The sequence below is a fragment of the Tachypleus tridentatus genome, chromosome 7 (genome assembly GCF_004210375.1).
Source record: "Tachypleus tridentatus isolate NWPU-2018 chromosome 7, ASM421037v1, whole genome shotgun sequence".
NCBI lineage: Eukaryota > Metazoa > Arthropoda > Merostomata > Xiphosura > Limulidae > Tachypleus > Tachypleus tridentatus.
In genome coordinates this window covers 170746994-170766541 of record NC_134831.1, presented here as the reverse complement: position 1 = coordinate 170766541, position 19548 = coordinate 170746994, and the positions used below count along the sequence as shown (strand labels likewise).

The window sequence follows — 19548 nt, the reverse complement described above, 5'->3', positions numbered from 1 at the left end:
AATATATATGGTGTTGCACGCATTCGAGCTTTGATCACCAGTTTCAAATTCAGGTCTCTACTATAGGGCACTTCACGCTCGTGATTCGGTTATAAGTGTATCAGATAGGGGATTTTAATGAAAGTAGTAGTTTTATAACATGACGTTTTTCTTAATTATGAGCCAGGTGGTTAGGACCCTGAACTCGTAATCTAAACGTCGTGGGTTCGAATCCACGTAACGCCAAACATGTTCGTTCTTTCAGGCTTGGTGGTGGAGTTATAATGTGACGGTCAATCTTATTATTCGTTGGTAAAAAGAGTTGGTGGTGATGACTAGCTACCTTCCCCCTCTATTCTTGCACTGATAAATTAGGGTCGGCTAATGTAGATAGCCCTCGAGCAACTGTCCGCGAAATTCTATTTTTTTTTTTCTTATTTATACTTAATTTTGAGTAGGAACGACCAAATACTTTTTTTTTTGTAAAAAAATACATATCGTAAAATTACTGATGTTAAAATGTATAGTGTTTTAGTAGCAAAATAATTTTTCTGAATACGGATAATGAAAGAAACTTTAAAAGACGGCTTTTCTAGAGGTGAAACAATATTACTGACGTAAAGTACGCTTCACCTAGACTAAGCGTAAATCACAAACACGGTGTTGTGTTTTATGGCTTGTCTACAGGAAATTCGTTCGATGTCGAAATATCGAGAAGTTTTTGTTGTTTGTTTTGATAAAACATTTTTATATTCTTAGTTTTATATGATTCCAAGGATTTATTTTGTATTTTGAAATTAACTTGCCTGATGTCGTTTTCACCAGAAATGGCAGACGTGTATGATAAAAAATATATGTATCGACTAACTGGAGCGTGAATAGGAAATCTTGGAAAATGGAGGTAATCTTTTTTTTTTTTATGTGAACGAGCATTTTTAATACGTTATTAGAAGCATCTAATTTCAAACCAATGATTATAATGTGATTTAGTGTTTAATGATTTAGAATCGTTTATTGCTGTTCCACCTTTGTACCTGTGACAACTGCGCCCCATACATTTAGAGGTACATGTAATATATATAATGTAATAACATCTTTGCCACTTTAAAATAGAAATAAACAATATTTTATTTCCTTTTACAAATTTAATAAAGTTTTTTATCAATGCTTAGGGGAAAGAATGGCATACGAGGTCCGTCATTTTGACAACCCCTGCCTGCAAAATCCAAGTATCCACTATAAGAGCCAACCAGCGATAACTTTGCAAGATTAATACTCCAAAATCTGTGTTTCGATACCCGTAGTTGCACAAAAACAAAGCCCAATGTTTGCCCAATAATATCATTTCAGTCGCCTTCATTCAGTTACTTTGGGAATAATTCCAATCTGTAGAAATGTGTAAACGTAAGAGAAGTGAGGATTAGTTAATGAACCTTTAGATATTGTTATTACGGTAGTTTAATAATGATAAATAAGTTGCTCTTCTAACCAGACTCAAACCAATGATGAACAAGAGTAAGAAGGAAACAGAACTTCCTTTATTCAACTGTTTCATAAACACTCGAATCTTGAACTAAACAGTGGAATCTATAGTTACATTTTATAGTTATTTATTAATGTGCACACCTACAAGTACCTATGTTCATCTGTTTTACTGAACAGATATAAAAGTCTCTTCGTTCCATCCGCTATACTGTACACACCTTCAAATCCCTGTGTTCCATCCGTTTTATTATTGTTATTTTTTCCTAACAATTTGAGCAACAAAAGTGTGAAATCGGGTGTATTGTTTAGTAGTTTTGGGTGGTATAAGGGAAGGGGCTTGAATTCGCCCAACAAACTTCTGTCTGGGTGAACATGTGAAAGGTGGATCTAATCTGCTGTTTTTCTTCGAATAGTTCACACATAGCTCACGATATTGGATAATGTCTAAACTCCTAAACGGATATTTATCCCTACTTGTAGAAACAGATGCAAAATATGGGTATGTTGTTACTGTGAACTTATAGATAAACTTACTTTATGTTGTCGAACGGCACTCCGTTAACGTCAGAAAGAACGTAAATTTTCCTTTCAACTTCCAAAGGTAGAAGATTATTCGCAATTATCATCGAGTCACAAAGCTTAAATGTTTGAGTCTTGAGCAGGGGGGAGGACTCCAGCCATGAAATACTCGAGTACTACGAGAGTAAAGATTATATGTACTTAACGATGCCGCTTTATAAGATATTGATTATATAGTTAGATGAAAAACATGTCCTTAAACTGTAACTTGACTTGTTTTCTTTAAGAAATGTGATTTTTGACAACTAACTTAGCGAAAGCAAATATATATTTTTTGTTTGTTTGTAGTTAAGCGCTATGGGCTATCTGTGTTGTACTATGAGTAGACCCGGCATGGCCAGGTGGTTAAGGCATTCGACTCGTAATCCGAGGGTCGCGGGTTCAAATCCCTGTCACACCAAACATGCTCACCATTTCAGCCGTGGGGGCGTTATAATGGTACGGTCAATCCCCCTATTCGTTGGTAAAAGAGTTGGCGGTGGGTGGTAATGACTAGCTGTCTTCTCTCCAGTCTCACACTGCTAAATTAGAGGCAACTAGCGCAGATAGCTCCTGTGTAACTTTGCGCGAAATTAAAACAAACCACTATGACTATCGAAAGTCGGTTTCTAGCGGTGTAAGACCGTTGACCTGTCGCTGTGCCACAAGGGAGGGGAGCACGTCATTTAGAACTGAATGACTGCAACAAAAAAAATCTAGTCAGAACAACAAGTATGTGCCCGCTTTTTGGCACGGTGCCAAGATTTCTGCGCGTATCAAATTACACTTACTTTGTGTGTAAGGTAACTCCCACACGTCTGAACGAAGGATATAACTCTTCGATTTTCTCACTTGTTAGTCAAGAGTGCGGAAGAACTGGACCAAGTGATAAAAATGTAGTAAATATAAAATCTTATCGGGCTAAACAAATTCTTGTGAGTTATTCAGGTTTAAATCCCAATTATTCTATCCAGAATATAAAAAAGAGGCATTTTAACATTAAAAAAAATGTTTTTAATGTCGATAATATAACCTAACAATTACTTGACGTAATATTTCTTTTTACAACTGCTCAACTTAAGTTTGAAGACTTAAACATTCGAATTTCGATACTTGTAATGGACACAGCATAGAAAACTTATGTGGGGGTCCGGTATGACCAGATGGTTAAGGCACTTGACTCGTAATCCGAGATCACAGCTTCGAATCCCAGTCACACCAAACATGCTCGCCCTTTGAGCTGTGGGTACGTTATAATGCTCAGTCAATCCCACTATTCGTTGGTAAAAGAGTAGCTCAAGAGTTGACGGTGGGTGGTAATGACTAGCTGCCTTCCCTCTAGTTGTAAAATGTATATTAAAACTTTAATAATACTAGAATGTTTTAGAATAAAACATTGTTTGTTTATTTTTTTAATTTCGCGCAAAGCTACTCGAGGGCTATCTGCGCTAGCCGTCCCTAATTTAGCAGTGTGAGACTAGAGGGAAGGCAGCTAGTCATCACCACCCACCGCCAACTCTTGAGCTACTCTTTTACCAATGAATATTGGGATTGACCGTAACATTATAACGCCTCCACGGCTGAAAGGGTAAGCATGTTTGCCACGACGGGGATGCGAACCCGCGACCTTCAGATTACGAGTCGCACACCTTAACACGCTTGGCCATGCGGGCCAATTAAATAATTATTATTTTGGATCTTACATCAAACAATAATAATTTGTTGGATGTTACATAAACTCTTAAAACAACAATTACTTGTTAGATGCTACATCAACCATTTAAATAACTGAACCTCTTATTATGCGTTACATCAACCATTCAAGTAACTACTTGATGGATACTATGTCAACCTTTCAAACAACAACTACAGGCTGGATGCTACATCAACCATGCGGATAACTGCTTAAAGAAGAACAATAACAAACAATCTGGACGAGAAAGAGAAGTGGACTACGACTGTTATGTGTTTTAGAAATAATGAATTTACATGGTAATATCGGACCTTAAGTGGCTCAATCTGAGAATTCATGGTTTGCGACCCTTGGTACAAAAACGCTTTCTGCAATCTGGCAACATAGTAGAAATAAAATCGATAATTTAAGAGCAGTCCAAATATATGGGCAGCTGTTGCACCTGACTAGCTGCCTTTCTAGTCTATCACTTCAATATTAGTTCTTGTGTAGCTTTGCGTTAAATTCTGAAGCAAACAAAAAGACCTCTTTTTAATCCTTTCGTGTATTTTTTTACAGCCGTTTAAGACATTTTTAAAAGCAAAGTTAAAGTTTTGACAAAAGTGTACGTTACGGTCAATCCCACTATTTTTTTTGGGTAAAGAGTAAGCCCAAGAGTTGGCGGTGGGTGGTGATAATTAGTTGCCTTCCCTCTAGTCTAACACTGCTAAATTAGGGACGGCTAGCGCAGATAACCTTCGTGTAGCTTTGTGTGAAATTCAAACAAATAAACAAACAAATTTAAGTAAAAACCATTTCGAAATTTTATGTCGCAAAGCTACATGAGAATAGTATTGAAATGACCTGACACGAGATCATGACACTGCTTATTTGTTTTAGTAACATCACAAATCTTTTGCTGCTTCATCCATTGTAATATTTTAAGACACCATTAACTTAACAAGTCACACCTGACTCAGTATTATGTTCTAATTGAACATGCGCGCAAATTATGTCAATTCTTTCAAAACCACGTCTAAGTAACATATACATGACTGTTAAGTTAGATACATAATTCATAGTGTTTAGAAAGTTAGCAAATTCCGAAAAGCATTTTCCTTTGTCAAAGATCTTTGTATTTAATGTATTGAAAATAGTAGTTTTATTTATAAAAATATCTGTATTTAACGATATAATCTAGTAAGATATACAGGAATAAATATAAAATCAGCACAGTTGGAGACCTGAGCCTAGTTACAGTAGGTTCACGTTGTCTGTAATGTTTTATTCTTTAAACTATAAATTACCGATACGGTTGTTAAAATGTTACACAACTGACTATACTTCGTTTCTCATTTGAAGATGCCCCTGGTGGAACAGCAGTAAATTTACAGACTTACAACGCTAAGATCCGGGACTAGATTTCCCACAGTTGACAAAGCAGTTAGCCCAGTTTGGCTTTGCTCTAAAACAAATAAATATTTGAAAGTACCCAATCTTGAGATTACTCCATACCAAATAAAACAAAAATCTGTTATTTGAGACCATCTTTTAGTGGTTTGTGGAACACAACCTATAATAGTTTTTCTTAACAGCTAACTAACTGCTTCCATAAACCGTCTCGCACAACTAAATGCTAGTACAATGTAAAAACCACTATATAAGAATATTCTATCTCTTTTTATTTGTTTGTTTGCACAAATTTCCACAGACTGGCGCTAGTCGACGGAACTTTGGACTCTTGTGATTGTTTTGTTTGTTTTGGATTTCGCACAAAGCTACTCCAGGGCTATCTGTGCTAGCCGTCCCTAATTTAGCAGTGTAAGACTAGAGGGAAGGCAGCTAGTCATCACCACCCACCGTCAACTCTTGAGCTACTCTTTTACCAACGAATAGTAGGATTGACCACAACATTATAACGTCCCCACGGCTGAAAGGACGAGCATGTTTGGAGCGACGGGGATGCAAACCCGCGACCCTCAAGTTACGAGTCGCACGCCTTAACACGCTTGGCCATGCCGGGCCGGACTCTTAAGAAATGATATTTATACAAATAAAATGTATATACAGAAACTTTATATTTGAACAAACAGGATTGTCCAAATTGATTAATCTTATTTTAAAATATAACACTTAACTACGTGTACACTATTAATACGTATGTATGATATTTGAATTTAGTTCACCTGCAACATATCCACAGTTATAGACGCGATAGCATCCTTTATCGTTGTCGTTAGTTTTGTTATATTTCCTCTAAGGTGTGCGATGCATATTATCCTTAATATACCCCCATATTTCTTTCCTTATCGACGTCTGCAGTTACATTGCACCTTAGTTATTGTCTTTGACTCTTCGAGCCAAACGACGTATTAAACCTTTTTTGTACTGTTGCCTTTTTGCAATATAAAACATGGCTGTAAAAAACTGTTTGAGTTGGTTTACACAATGTAAAAAAACTGCATATTTTTATATATATTTAGCTATTTAATTATTACATTTTAAAATAAAAGGATAGATTGGACCACATTGTGTATATAAAGACATTAATTAAATAGATTTTATATACTGAAAGGCTTGTTTCGAGCAGCCCACAAGACACTCTGGAACTTTCAGGTTTTAATTAATCGAACTATGGATTCATTACTCGCCAAATACCAGTACGCAGCAATAAAACGAACAATATGAAATGTATATAAAGGAACTGCCACACTAGACTGACCAATCAGAGAGTACCACGAACTTTTTGCCAGACCGCTACAGACAAGAGATCCATTCCTAGGAAACTTCTACGATTCGATTTGATGGCCATCGGAGCCTTTAGTTCATTGTTAATGGAATACCTGACCGATTCTATGCCTTCAATAAGATGTGAATCAAGAGTTAGTTGTTGATATCGAGAAGAAAATATACACTTTGTTTAAAGCAAAAGTATATCCACTCAGATTACACACACATATAATTATGAACAAAAATCAAACTCTTTGTCAACAGAGGAGTTCAAAGTGTCACATTGTCTTTAGGATAGTTACATATATATAATAGTAATGATCCGAAGTTTGATGAAACTTCAATGGTTTGTGTAACGAAACACCTATGGTTAGAATACAATAAAACTTCCATAGTTAGTGTAATTATTTTGTAGGTGGTCAAGCAAGTAAAGATGTGTATCCTTTAATAAACTGGATTAAAGCACCAAATTTTGTAAAGAATTATTTCTTTATGAATTATCTTGTTTCGTGGTGCCTCAGCGTTAAGTACGACGGCTTATGGCGCTAAAATTTAGGTTTAAATACCTGTGGTGGGCACAAAGCAAAAGCCTCCTTCTTATCTTTGTACTCATCAACAAACACAAAATCGTTAAATGTTTTCTGTTAAGACATATTTCGATAAAAAAAAGAAGCTACTATAATTTGATATAGAAAGAACTACGTTTTTCACTAAAGAAGTATATTGAGGAAGAATGCATTTCGTTCATTTGTATTCATCTTCGAAGGTTTGTTTTTGAATTTGGCGCAAAGCTACTCGAGGGCTATCTGCTAATTTAGTAGTGTAAGACTAGAGGGAAGGCAGTTAGTCATCATCACCCACCGCCAATTCTTGGGCTACTCTTTTACCAATGAATAGTGGAATTGACTGTAACATTATAACGTCCCCATGGCTGAAAGGGCAAACATGTTTTGTGTAACGGGGATTCGAATCCGCCACCCTCGGATTACGAGTCGAACGCCTCAACACACTTGGTCATGCCGGACCTCATCCGCGAAGGAATAAACTGAGGAATTCCATTATTTGAACCAGATTAAACTATGAAATGTTATTTTCTTGCATCCTTTTATTTCCCATACTCCACAAAGGAGTGAGATAGAGTTTTAAGATATTAATATGGTAGTTCTGATATTAAATATCCAAACTTAACTTACATTTCGCTACGACGATCGATATTAAGTTTGGCTTACGTCAACTGCCGTAGTTTGACTCGAGTCTATAAAGTGCAGTCGTCTGTTTTTTTCTGTATACGCAATATTATCGTCTGGAAATCAGCCAAGCAAAACCGACAAAATCCAGAGTAGGACTGGTACAAGATTTACGATGTGAATCAACGAGTAACATTTAAAATTAATGTTGCTCAAAACAAGTTTAACAATCTTAAAAGATGCTGGCCGCTAGCGAGGGTGTAGATTTATCTAAGTATTATTTCTTTCTTGTTTCACACAAAACTAAATATTCAAATTTTGTGTCCGCTTCAAGTGCTAAACATCTTATTGTATAATTTGTAGCCGGTATCTTAGCAACAAAACAGCACTGGACAAATGATACCACACTGTAAATGGAATGATAGGATGAATATTGTGTTTTGTATCTATGTCAAAGCTGCTGAGGCTAATTTTGAAATAATCACCACAGGAAGAGCAGCCAGTTAGCAGCCCACTAAAACCCATTACCCGTGTTAAAGCTGCTCATATAATGCACTATAGAATGAGACCTAATTAAGAATAAAACAACTATTTAAAGAAAGAATGTTAAGAATCAAACCTCTTTTGTGAGAATTTAACAATAATTGAAGTTATAAGAACAGCTAATGGAAGTCCAAATAATACATGTTGAATATCAGCTACATGACCCCTAATCTGTATATGTCCCGTTCTGAATGTAAAATGTACGACTTCTAACCTCTGTAGATCAAATACTAAATGTAAGTTGCAAGACCTCTAACCTCTATAGGCCACATATTTAATGTAAGTTGCATGACCTATGACCTCTATAGGTCACATATTGAATGTAAGCTGTATGAATTCTAACCTTTATAGGTCACATACTAAATGTAAACTCCATGACCTCTACATCTTACATGTTGAATATGATAAGCTACATGTTATTTATTATTCACAAAAGTGTTGTTTCTTGCTACAGTTGACCGTGTCCAAGCGTCTAGCTTAAAGTTCCTCTATCTTCATCTCGAGGGTTCACAGTTTGTGACCTGTTGCCATTTGAGGTTGTTGTAGGAGTGACAGTTAAAACCTACTTGTCAATGACATAAAAACAACCCAAGAGTCCGTGGTGGGTTGTGTTGACTAGCTGCCTTTCCGACAGTTCAAAACTTTAAATATTTTCCGAAAGATGTATACATATCTTTCCTTAGTAGCAATTCAGATGATAAACGTGTTGTTTCGTCGTCTTCAAAATATTCTCAATACCTTCCAGCTATGAACACTGATGTTTTACGTGAAGAAGAAACCTTAGGGAATATCACGTGATCTCTGACATCATTAGGAAACTGTCGTATTGATTATTCGTTGTTTCGCTCGCAAACACATTTTTCCCTTTCATCAATTTGTGTATACATTCAACATTCGTTTTATATACATTTATATCTTCCAAGTTCAGTAATTTAGAACCTTTATGCTGTTGATTGTTTTCTATTCAAATATTCGACAACTAAAAATAACTGAGCATGTATTTAAAGCTACATGGAAAGCAGCTCAGAATACTTAGAAATCATCATAAGTTTTAAACATATCACAGAAAGAGATAATTCGTAAATGTTTTTGTTCTGCGTTTGTGTATGTTTAACCAGACCCTTGTACGAGTTCCAGCGTAAAGCTTCATAAAGTTTATTAAAATATTGGAAAAAAAATTATATATATATTATATATATTCATGTTTCCGTCATAAGCCAACACCGCGCAAAACTCTGACATTTGTGAAAGACACAGTTACCATGAGCGTCTATGTCACGTCACAATAAACGTAGTGAGTAAAATGGCCGCATGCCTAGCACATGCGCGAATCGTATATCCTCTGGGCTTTTAGCGTCTCTTGGACGAATACGTCTCAGATCACGCGCACCGAACATCATAAAAGTCGCCAACTCATGAACGTGATAAGACAAAACCAGGATACGTTTGTTGGCATCGCAAAGAAGACGAGAACTTTGAGAAACCTCGATTTCTGCTTTGAGACTAAATAACTGAACTATACTTTCGGACGAGAACTTGTAAAAGTTTAAGCTACTGCTGTAATTCTGGTGGCTAAAGAAAGACTTAAATCATTCTTCTAGGTCTAAGCTTACAGGGTAGTGGATAAAGTCTGGGACAGCAAAGACTGCTAAACTGATACTACGCTAGTGTGTGGATTAAAAGGTAGGTGTGTTGTAGAATAATGTTCTACTCGTAAGTAGAAGATATATAGATTATATAGTTATATTGATTAAACATGTTGCCTGTTGTAGAATAATGTTCTACTCGTAAGTAGAAGATATATAGATTATATAGTTATATTGATTAAACATTTTGCCTGTTGTAGAATAATGTTCTACTCGTAAGTAGAAGATATATAGATTATATAGTTATATTGATTAAACATTTTGCCTGTTGTAGAATAATGTTCTACTCGTAAGTAGAAGATATATAGATTATATAGTTATATTGATTAAACATGTTGCCTGTTAACTATTAAGATCGTTTTAAGCGCAAAACTGTATAATGGGCTTTCTGCGTTATGCCCACCACAGGGATCGAACCTAGAATTTTATTGTTATAAACTCTTAAACTTAACATTGAGTTACCTGAACAGACTAACTAAACCAAAACTTGTGTCTCCGTTATATCACTATACAGACTACAATAAACTAAAGGTTTTGTTTCCGTTGTATCACAGGTGTAGACTACAATAAACTAAAGCTTTTGTCTCCGTTGTACCACTATATAGACTGCAATAAACTAAAGGTTTTGTTTCAGTTGTATCACTATATAGACTACAATAAACTAAAGCTTATGCCCTGGTTATATCACTATATAGACTACAATAAACTAAAGCTCATGTCTCCGTTATATCACTATATAGACCACAATAAACTAAAGGTTTTGTTTCCGTTATATCACTATATAGACCACAATAAACTAAAGCTTATGTTTCCGTTATATCACTATATAGACCACAATAAACTAGAGATTTTGTTTCCGTTATATCAGTATATAGACCACAATAAACTAAAGCTTATGTCTCCGTTATATCACTATATAGACCAATAAACTAAATGTTTTGTTTCCGTTGTATCACTATATAGACTACAATAAACTAAAGGTTTTGTTTCCGTTATATCACTATATAAACTACAATAAGCTAAAGCTTATGTCCTGGTTATATCACTATATAGACCACAATAAACTAAAGGTTTTGTCTCCTTTGTATCACTATATAAACTGCAATAAACTAAAGGTTTTGTTTCCGTTATATCACTATATAGACCACAATAAACTAAAGCTTATGTCTCCGTTGTATCACTATATAGACTACAATAAACTAAAGGTTTAGTTTCCGTTATATCACTATATAGACCACAATAAACTAAAGCTTATGTCTCCGTTGTATCACTATATAGACCACAATAAACTAAAGGTTTTGTTTCCGTTGTATCACTATATAAACTACAATAAACTAAAGGTTTTGTTTCCGTTATATCACTATATAGACCACAATAAACTAAAGCTTATGTCTCCGTTATATCACTATATAGACCACAATAAACTAAAGGTTTTGTTTCCATTATATCACTATATAGACTTTTTAAACCAAAATTTGTGTCTACGTTATATCACTATATAGACTACAATAAACTAAAGCTTATGTCTCCATTATATCACTATATAAACTACAATAAGCTAAAGCTTATGTCCTGGTTATATCACTATATAGACCACAATAAACTAAAGCTTATGTCTCCGTTGTATCACTATATAGACTACAATAAACTAAAGGTTTTGTTTCCGTTATATCACTATATAGACCACAATAAACTAAAGCTTATGTCTCCGTTATATCACTATATAGACTACAATAAACTAAAGGTTTTGTCTCCCTTGTATCACTATATAGACTGCAATAAACTAAAGGTTTTGTTTCCGTTATATCACTATATAGGCTACAATAAACTAAAGCTTTTGTCTCCGTTGTATTTCTATATAGACTACAATAAATTAAGCTTATGTTTCCGTTGTATCACTATATAGACAATATGTATATAATTCAATGCAAACGATTTCCTTCTATTGAAGAAACACCATTTATTTCGGACAACAACCACTTTTCTTTATACAACAAAAATAATGTAAAACGTTTAGTTTCACTTAAGTATTAACGAATACTATGGTATCTTTTTTACGAGCATTCAGTCTACAGGTTTTCAAATTCCACAATTTTAAAATCAGTATTTCTACTTGTTTATTTGTTATTAAGCACTAAACTACACAATGGGGTATCGGTGCCGTGCCGTCCACGGGTATCGAAACTCAATTTTAATGTTTTAAGCCCAGTGAGCCATTTTGCAGGTGTTATATGATGTGCCATTATCGAACCTTTTTTCGGATTAGACTCGTTTGTATTTCTGTTTTGTATTTGTTTTCATTACAATGTAGACCTGATTTTCTAAGAGTGTCTACCTTATTTGCTGTAAAACATTTTTAACAAGTTATTAACTGATCGTTTAAAAAGTAAAAACGTTTTTGAAACTCTTTCACTCATCTCTAATTTATTTGGTTAAATTTACCTTAATTTACTTTTTATCTTTTCTTTGTCATAAAGTATAGCTAGTCATCTCTAATATCTATATTTATCTCTAAAATATATTATTTTAAAATATATCGTGTCCCTGGTATAAGTCTACCTTAAATCACCCTGTATCTTCTCCGTCATAAATTAGTCACAGTATGTTGAATTTCTGGTACGGCGTACACCACTTTGTAAGAAAATATATTAATACATTACTAGTACATTTGGCAGCATTAAAAAGTGGTGTAAAAATCCTAAATATAGGATTGAATTTTTGTCATAGTATAATTTCAATGACAATTCTAACTTTTCCTAATACATTATTTTCTTAGAAATACTATTATTAAGACAAACTATCTTTGAACAAAAATTATTAAGGTTGTTATTACATCATAAAGATTTTAATCATCAGATCACTTGTTGTTGTTATTACAGTAATGAAGATTTTAGTAATCAGATTACTTCTTGTTGTTATTACAGTAATAAAGATTTCTAATAAACAGATTACTTCTTATTGTTGTTATTACAGTTATAAAGATTTTGATAACCAGATTACTTCTTATTGTTGTTATTACAGTCATAAAGATTTTAATCATCAGATTACTTCTTATTGTTGTTATTACAGTCATAAAGTTTATTTTGTTGTTATTACAGTTATAAAGATTTTAATCATCAGATTACTCCTTATTGTTATTAATACAGTCATAAAGATTTTGATAACCAGATTACTTCTTATTGTTGTTATTACAGTCATAAAGATTTTGATAACCAGATTACTTCTTATTCTTGTTATTACAGTCATAAAGATTTCTAATAATCAGTTTACTTCTTATTGTTGTTATTACAGTCATAATGATTTTAATGATCAGATAACTTCTTATTGTTGTTATTACAGTCATAAAGATTTTAATCATCAGATTAGTTCTTATTGTTGTTATTACAGTCATAAAGATTTTGATAACCAGATATTGTTGTTATTACAGTCATAAAGTTTACTCATCAGATTACTTCTTATTGTTATTACAGTCATAATGATTTTAATCATCAGATAACTTCTTATTGTTGTTATTACAGTCATAAAGATTTTAATCATCAGATTAGTTCTTATTGTTGTTATTACAGTCATAAAGATTTTGATAACCAGATTACTTCTTATTGTTGTTATTACAGTCATAAAGAATTTAATCATCAGATTACTTCTTATTGTTGTTATTACAGTCATAATGATTCTAATAATCAGATTACTTCTTATTGTTGTTATTACAGTCATAACGATTTTAATGATCAGATAACTTCTTATTGTTGTTATTACAGTCATAAAGATTTTAATGATCAGATAACTTCTTATTGTTGTTATTACAGTCATAAAGATTTCTAATAATCAGTTTACTTCTTATTGTTGTTATTACAGTCATAATGATATTAATGATGAGATAACTTTTTATTGTTGTTATTACAGTCATAAAGATTTTAATCATCAGATTACTTCTTATTGTTATTATTACAGTCATAAAGATGTCTAATAATCAGTTTACTTCTTATTGTTGTTATTACAGTCATAATGATTTTAATGATCAGATAACTTCTTATTGTTGTTATTACAGTCATAAAGATTTTAATCATCAGATTAGTTCTTATTGTTGTTATTACAGTCATAATGATTTTAATAATCAGATTACTTCTTATTGTTGTTATTACAGTCATAAAGATTTTGATAACCAGATTACTTCTTATTGTTGTTATTACAGTCATAAAGATTTTAATGATCAAATAACTTCTTATTGTTATTATTACAGTCATAAAGATTTTAATCATCAGATTACTTCTTATTGTTGATATTATAGTCATAAAGATTTTAATTATCAGATTACTTCTTATTGTTGTTATTACAGTCACAAATATTCTGATAATCAGATTACTTCTTATTGTTGTTACTACAGTCATAAAGATTTCTAATAATCAGTTTACTTCTTTGGTTAATCTTACGTCCTTACAGTCATATATATTCTAATCACGTGATCATTGTTTCGATATCTTAGTGATAAAGAAGATAGGGTATATTTAAAGAACCGAATTTTTACTCACATTGTATTACTTTCCTGTGAAACAAGTCAACCATGCAGGAAAACATGCTGTACAGGCAGTTATAACTGGTGTATATCATAACTAACGTACTGATTAGTGTCTTAAGTTGAATAAAATATATTGAGGATAATAATAAAATAAAACATGTAAATTAACATATATATGATTATACTGCCAATTGTGTATGAAACACTAATGGAATTACAAAGTTTAGAAACAAATGACGACAAAGTTAAAACCACATTTACTGATGCCCGTTTGACTTTTAATATTTCCACGTATTTACGTTATAACCTACAGCGAATAATTCATCTTTAAATGCAGTTTTACGTACATTGAACAATGTAGTTTTCCATACGTTGATAATTTACAAACACTAAGAAATACGGTTTTACATATATTTCACAACATTTCTAGGTTTCTCGTCACTTGCGTATATTGTGTACAATTACAAACACCTTAAACTTATTTTTCGAAGGAGTTTAGGATAAAAGTAAATAAGGAGAAAACTTTATTTATCATTCGCTGTATAAACATTCATATCTGAACATATATAGAGAGGTAATGAACTGTAGTGAACACCACAAAATTTTGAAAGAACTCAAATGTAAATAGTAACAATATAATAGAATGTGCAATGAAACGTGCGGCAAACATATGTTTAATAATAAAATTAAGGTAAAATATTATAAGGAAAGAACGTACAAACCTCTAATTTGTAATTATAAGTTTGAGTTAAATGCCAAAAAGGAAGTCTAATAATATGTTAAGCCACTGAGTGTTGAAAACAGTGAACGTCTCTCCAAATATTTTATTATTCGATGTTGTGTTAACAAAGTTAAGGTATCAATCATCCACTTAATAATACACTGAAACAATGATTTTTAAACCTCTTAAAGGTAAGCCCTTAACTACAGCAGTTCTATGTTTTGAAAGAGCACGTGCCTGATGCCTTACGAAGCACAGCTTTTTTTTGCTTTTTTAACGTGCCTTTGTAGTAAGGATTTTCTTGTTGGGCAACATTTGCGAGCATATGAGACTGTATTCAATATATATTTACAGGGAGTAGACAAAAAGTGGCACCCCCTTGAAAATGTTGTTAATTTGTAATACGGTGTTTTTTAGATAATAGAAAAATATATAAAATATATGTTTTCAAAACGCACTCGACGAGATCTGTTCAAATATGATATGAAATCCGAATTTCAACACTGGCTTTTGTAAATATCTGAATTTTTAATAATTTCAGTTACATTTTATCATAAAAAGTGTTGTGAACCTGTTGTAGTGACTTAGCTATTCTTATTTTAATTAGCTTACAAAATGATCAAACAAGTATTTCTGTAATTGTAAAGTCATTAAAAAATATCTAAGAAACAAGAGAATTGAGGTTATGAAATGACCAGATCAATCACCTATTATCATTTTGATTGAAAATTTATGGGCTGAGTTAAACCGATTAACAAAAGATCACAAACCAAACACAAAGATGAATTTTTGAAGTACTCAAAAAAGGATGACAATCACTCATTCAGGAACATCTACATAAACTCATTGAGAGCATGTCATGTCGGTGATAAACCTGAAGGTTTCTAACCCTAAAGTTCGGGTTTCAATACCCGCGGTAGCCAGATAACAGACCGGCTATTGTGCATCTTTTGCTTACTAACAACAAACAAACAAGAAAAATTCCAAACGCATTGTCTCTATTGAAAACAGGATTTATTGTTTTGCAGGTGTATGTTCGACAGTCATACGGATATTTCATTCAATTTGTGTACAAACCTAGGATGCAATTTAGCCAACGCTAGTACCAGAAGAAAGAGATATTTGTTTTCAAATAAGTGATTTTATGTAATAATGTGTTCAAAACAATATTATCCAATCCATCACTGTTACAAAGAGTCGTATAAGCGTTTCACGTGCGACTCAATCTTCTAGGAAGATAAATAGTTTCTGAAGAAAACGTAAATCGTTTCCAAGAACTACAGTTAGTAGAGTGGAAGCTGAAGGAACACAAATGAAAGTAGATTAGTTCAGTGGCTAAAATGTGCATTCTGCCAACACAGGTTCGAACCTCATCCTCTTTTCACGACAGATAGAAACTGGCATTCTAATCATACCAAGTTTTATACAAACTGACATTCTACCTAACAATTTTGTAATCAAACTGACATTCCGTCTAACAACGTTGCATACAAACTGACATTCTATCATAATAATGTTGTATTCAAACTGACATTGTATTCTAACAACGTTGCATACAAACTGACATTCTATCTAACATCGTTGCATACAAACTGACATTCTATCTAACATCGTTGCATACAAACTGACATTCTATCCCAGGGGTCACCAAACTACGGCCCTCGAGGTCATTTTGTCCAGCCCGCCAGCAGCTAGCCGCTTGGAAATAAAAAGTGACATTTCATTAGATGACCGACTGTCATAACAAAATAAATCACACCGATGATCGCTTTAAGCTGGCAAACATAAGACGTTATGATAAAAAGAAACAAGGCTGTCACGCGCATTTTTAACCAATAGGAAAATTCTTCTTTCGTTCTTGCTGCCCGTTTATTCATATCGAGGCACGTATCAATGAAAGCATTAGGATTTCAAAAACAAGTACAGACTTAACCCTCGTCCTATCGACTCGTCTTGTAAATTCAGCGGCCTAGGGTTACCGCTTCAGCAAGCTCATTTTTCGTAGTAGTCGGGTCATGCGCTTTTCGTAACTCATTCCTAGGTAAGTGTCGTGGCAAACGTACGTTTCAATATATTTTGTTTGTGCGTTCTTGGACCAGTACAATACTTTTCTCACAGCGTTCTGTGTTTTTCATTTCCAGATCCTGTTTTGTTTTTTTTCACCCATCGTTATGGCTGCTTTAAAAAGAAAAAAAGTGGACTCTGAGTGTCGTGCTTTCAATGAAGAATGGGGAGAAAAGTACTTCTTTGTGGAAACAAAAAACCAGAAAGCTACTTATATGATATGCACCGAAAGTGTTGCCGTTTTGAAAGAGTACAATCTTCGGCGTCACTATGAAACAAAACATCTATCAACATATTTGAAATTTTCAGGAAAGTTCCGTTCTGAGAAATTTGAATCCATGAAACGTGTTTTTGAATCTCAAAAGAATCTCTTCACGAGAAGGTTTGCTGAAAATGAATCTGTCACTCGTACAAGTTACAAAATAGTGCATAGGATGGCAGAGCGAGGAAAACCTTTTACTGACGGCAACTTCATCAAAGAGTGTATGATGGAAGCAGCAAATGAGCTGTGGCCTGGAAAAGCCAATTTCTTTGAAAGTATCAGTCTTTCAGCAACTTCAGTTGTACGGAGAGCAGAAGAACTTGGAGAGAACATCGCATGACAGATACGCCAAAAAGCTAGAAACTTCCTATGGTATTCTCTGGCACTGGATTTTGGACTTTCAGATCGCGGAAGAGTTGGCATCAGTTTGCAGCATGCACGGAAGAACAACTGGAGAAGACATTTTCATGGAAGTGCATGAAACTTTGCAAGACTATATAACCTTCAGTGGAATCAGCTTAGAGGTGTAACAGTTGATGGAGGAAAACACATGGCTGGAGTAAAGAAGGGTCTGGTGGGGCTGATCAGGAAACAGTTGGAAGATCAACTCCCAAGCGCTCTGTCCATACACTGCATCATACATCAGCAAGCACTCTGTGGAAAGACTTAGATATTTCTTGCGTACTGAAACCAGTCATTTCTGCAGTGAACTTCATTTGAGGTCATGCACTTAATCATCGCCAGTTCAAGGCGTTTCTTGAAGAAATTGATTCGGATTTCTGTGACTTGCCTTATCACATGGCGGTGAGGTGGCTCAGATGCAGTAAAGTCTTGTCTCGTTTTTATAAGCTGAGAAGAGAAATAGATATATTTCTTATCGAGAAATATAGAGCCGATCCACTTCTGTCGGATCCAACCTGGTTGTAAAAGTTCTCATTTTTGGTTGACATCACATCCCACATGAATGAATTGAACTTGAAACTTCAGGGGAAGAATAACCTTCTCTGTGATCTCTATAGAATCATTAAAGGATTTCGGAGAAAGCTGTCATTGTTTGAAGCACATTTGGAAGGAGGAAACCTCTCTCATTTTCAGTGTTTCAATGAGTTTCATGCTGGAATCACAGAAGATGTCAACCTGGAGTTTCACAAAAAGATTATTGGTGATTTAAATAAGCATTTTTAGTGAGATTTTCAGATCTCGACAGAATCGAAACTGAGATTCTCCTTTTTCAGAATTCTTTTGATTGTGTCATTGATGACGTGCCAGTGGAACTTCAGCTGGAGGTCATCGATTTGCAAGGAAATGACTTGTTGAAAGCAAAACACAGAGTGGGGCAACTTATTGAATTTTACAGCTGCATATCTGAAGATGATTTTCCAAAGCTGAAGCAGTTTGCATCTGGTATGGCATCAATGTTCGGAACAACTTATGTCTGTGAACAAGCATTTTCAAAAATGAAGTATGTGAAGTCGGTACATCGATCAAGGTTGACTGATGAACATTTGAAAGCTATTCTAATGATTTGATGCAGCAATTCAAAACCAAACATTGAAGATATTTCGAAAACCAAATGCCAATTTCATAAATCTCACTAACTTTTTGCGGCTTAGTGAAATTCAGATATGTACTCACTATGTGCGATGTGACGATTGTTTTTGCTAATGTCACCTTCTTTGATAACCTTTTGGTAAATAAAAATGTTGGTTGTATTTCTGTTTGTTTTTTATTATATGTGTGTATTGCATGCTACTCCCACATGGCTAATGTGGCGTCCTAAACTTAGTGTTAAGTCTTTTACAGAGAGCTTTCGTTCCAGCTTATGAGTATTGAACATAATGATCATGTGGCTCTCGCTTTTCATTCCACAAGTAATCTGGCCCCCTGTGAAAAAAGTTTGGTGACCCCTGTTCTATCCCAACAGTGTTGTATTCAAATTGACATTGTATTCTATCATTGTTGCATACAAACGGACACTCTATCCTAACAATGTTGTATTCAAACTGTCGTTATATTCTGTCATTGTTGCATACAAACGGACACTCTATCCTAACAATGTTGTATTCAAACTGTCGTTATATTCTGTCATTGTTGCATACAAACGGACATTTTATTCTAACAACGTTGTATACAAACTGTCGTTATATTCTGTCATTGTTGCATACAAACGGACATTCTATCCTAA

At 33.9% G+C, this 19548-nt stretch overlaps 1 protein-coding gene across 3 annotated transcripts in view; it reads left to right on the top strand.

Annotated features, from left to right (window-relative positions):
- The first annotated feature begins 9521 nt into the window (after positions 1–9521).
- LOC143257208 (uncharacterized) overlaps positions 9522–19548 on the top strand; it is an 86826-nt gene continuing 76799 nt past the window's right edge. For all 3 annotated transcript variants that reach the window (XM_076515592.1, XM_076515593.1, XM_076515591.1), the window contains exon 1: positions 9522–9837. The gene's annotated coding sequence lies outside the window, so the exon portion shown is untranslated. The remainder of the gene's footprint in view (positions 9838–19548) is intronic.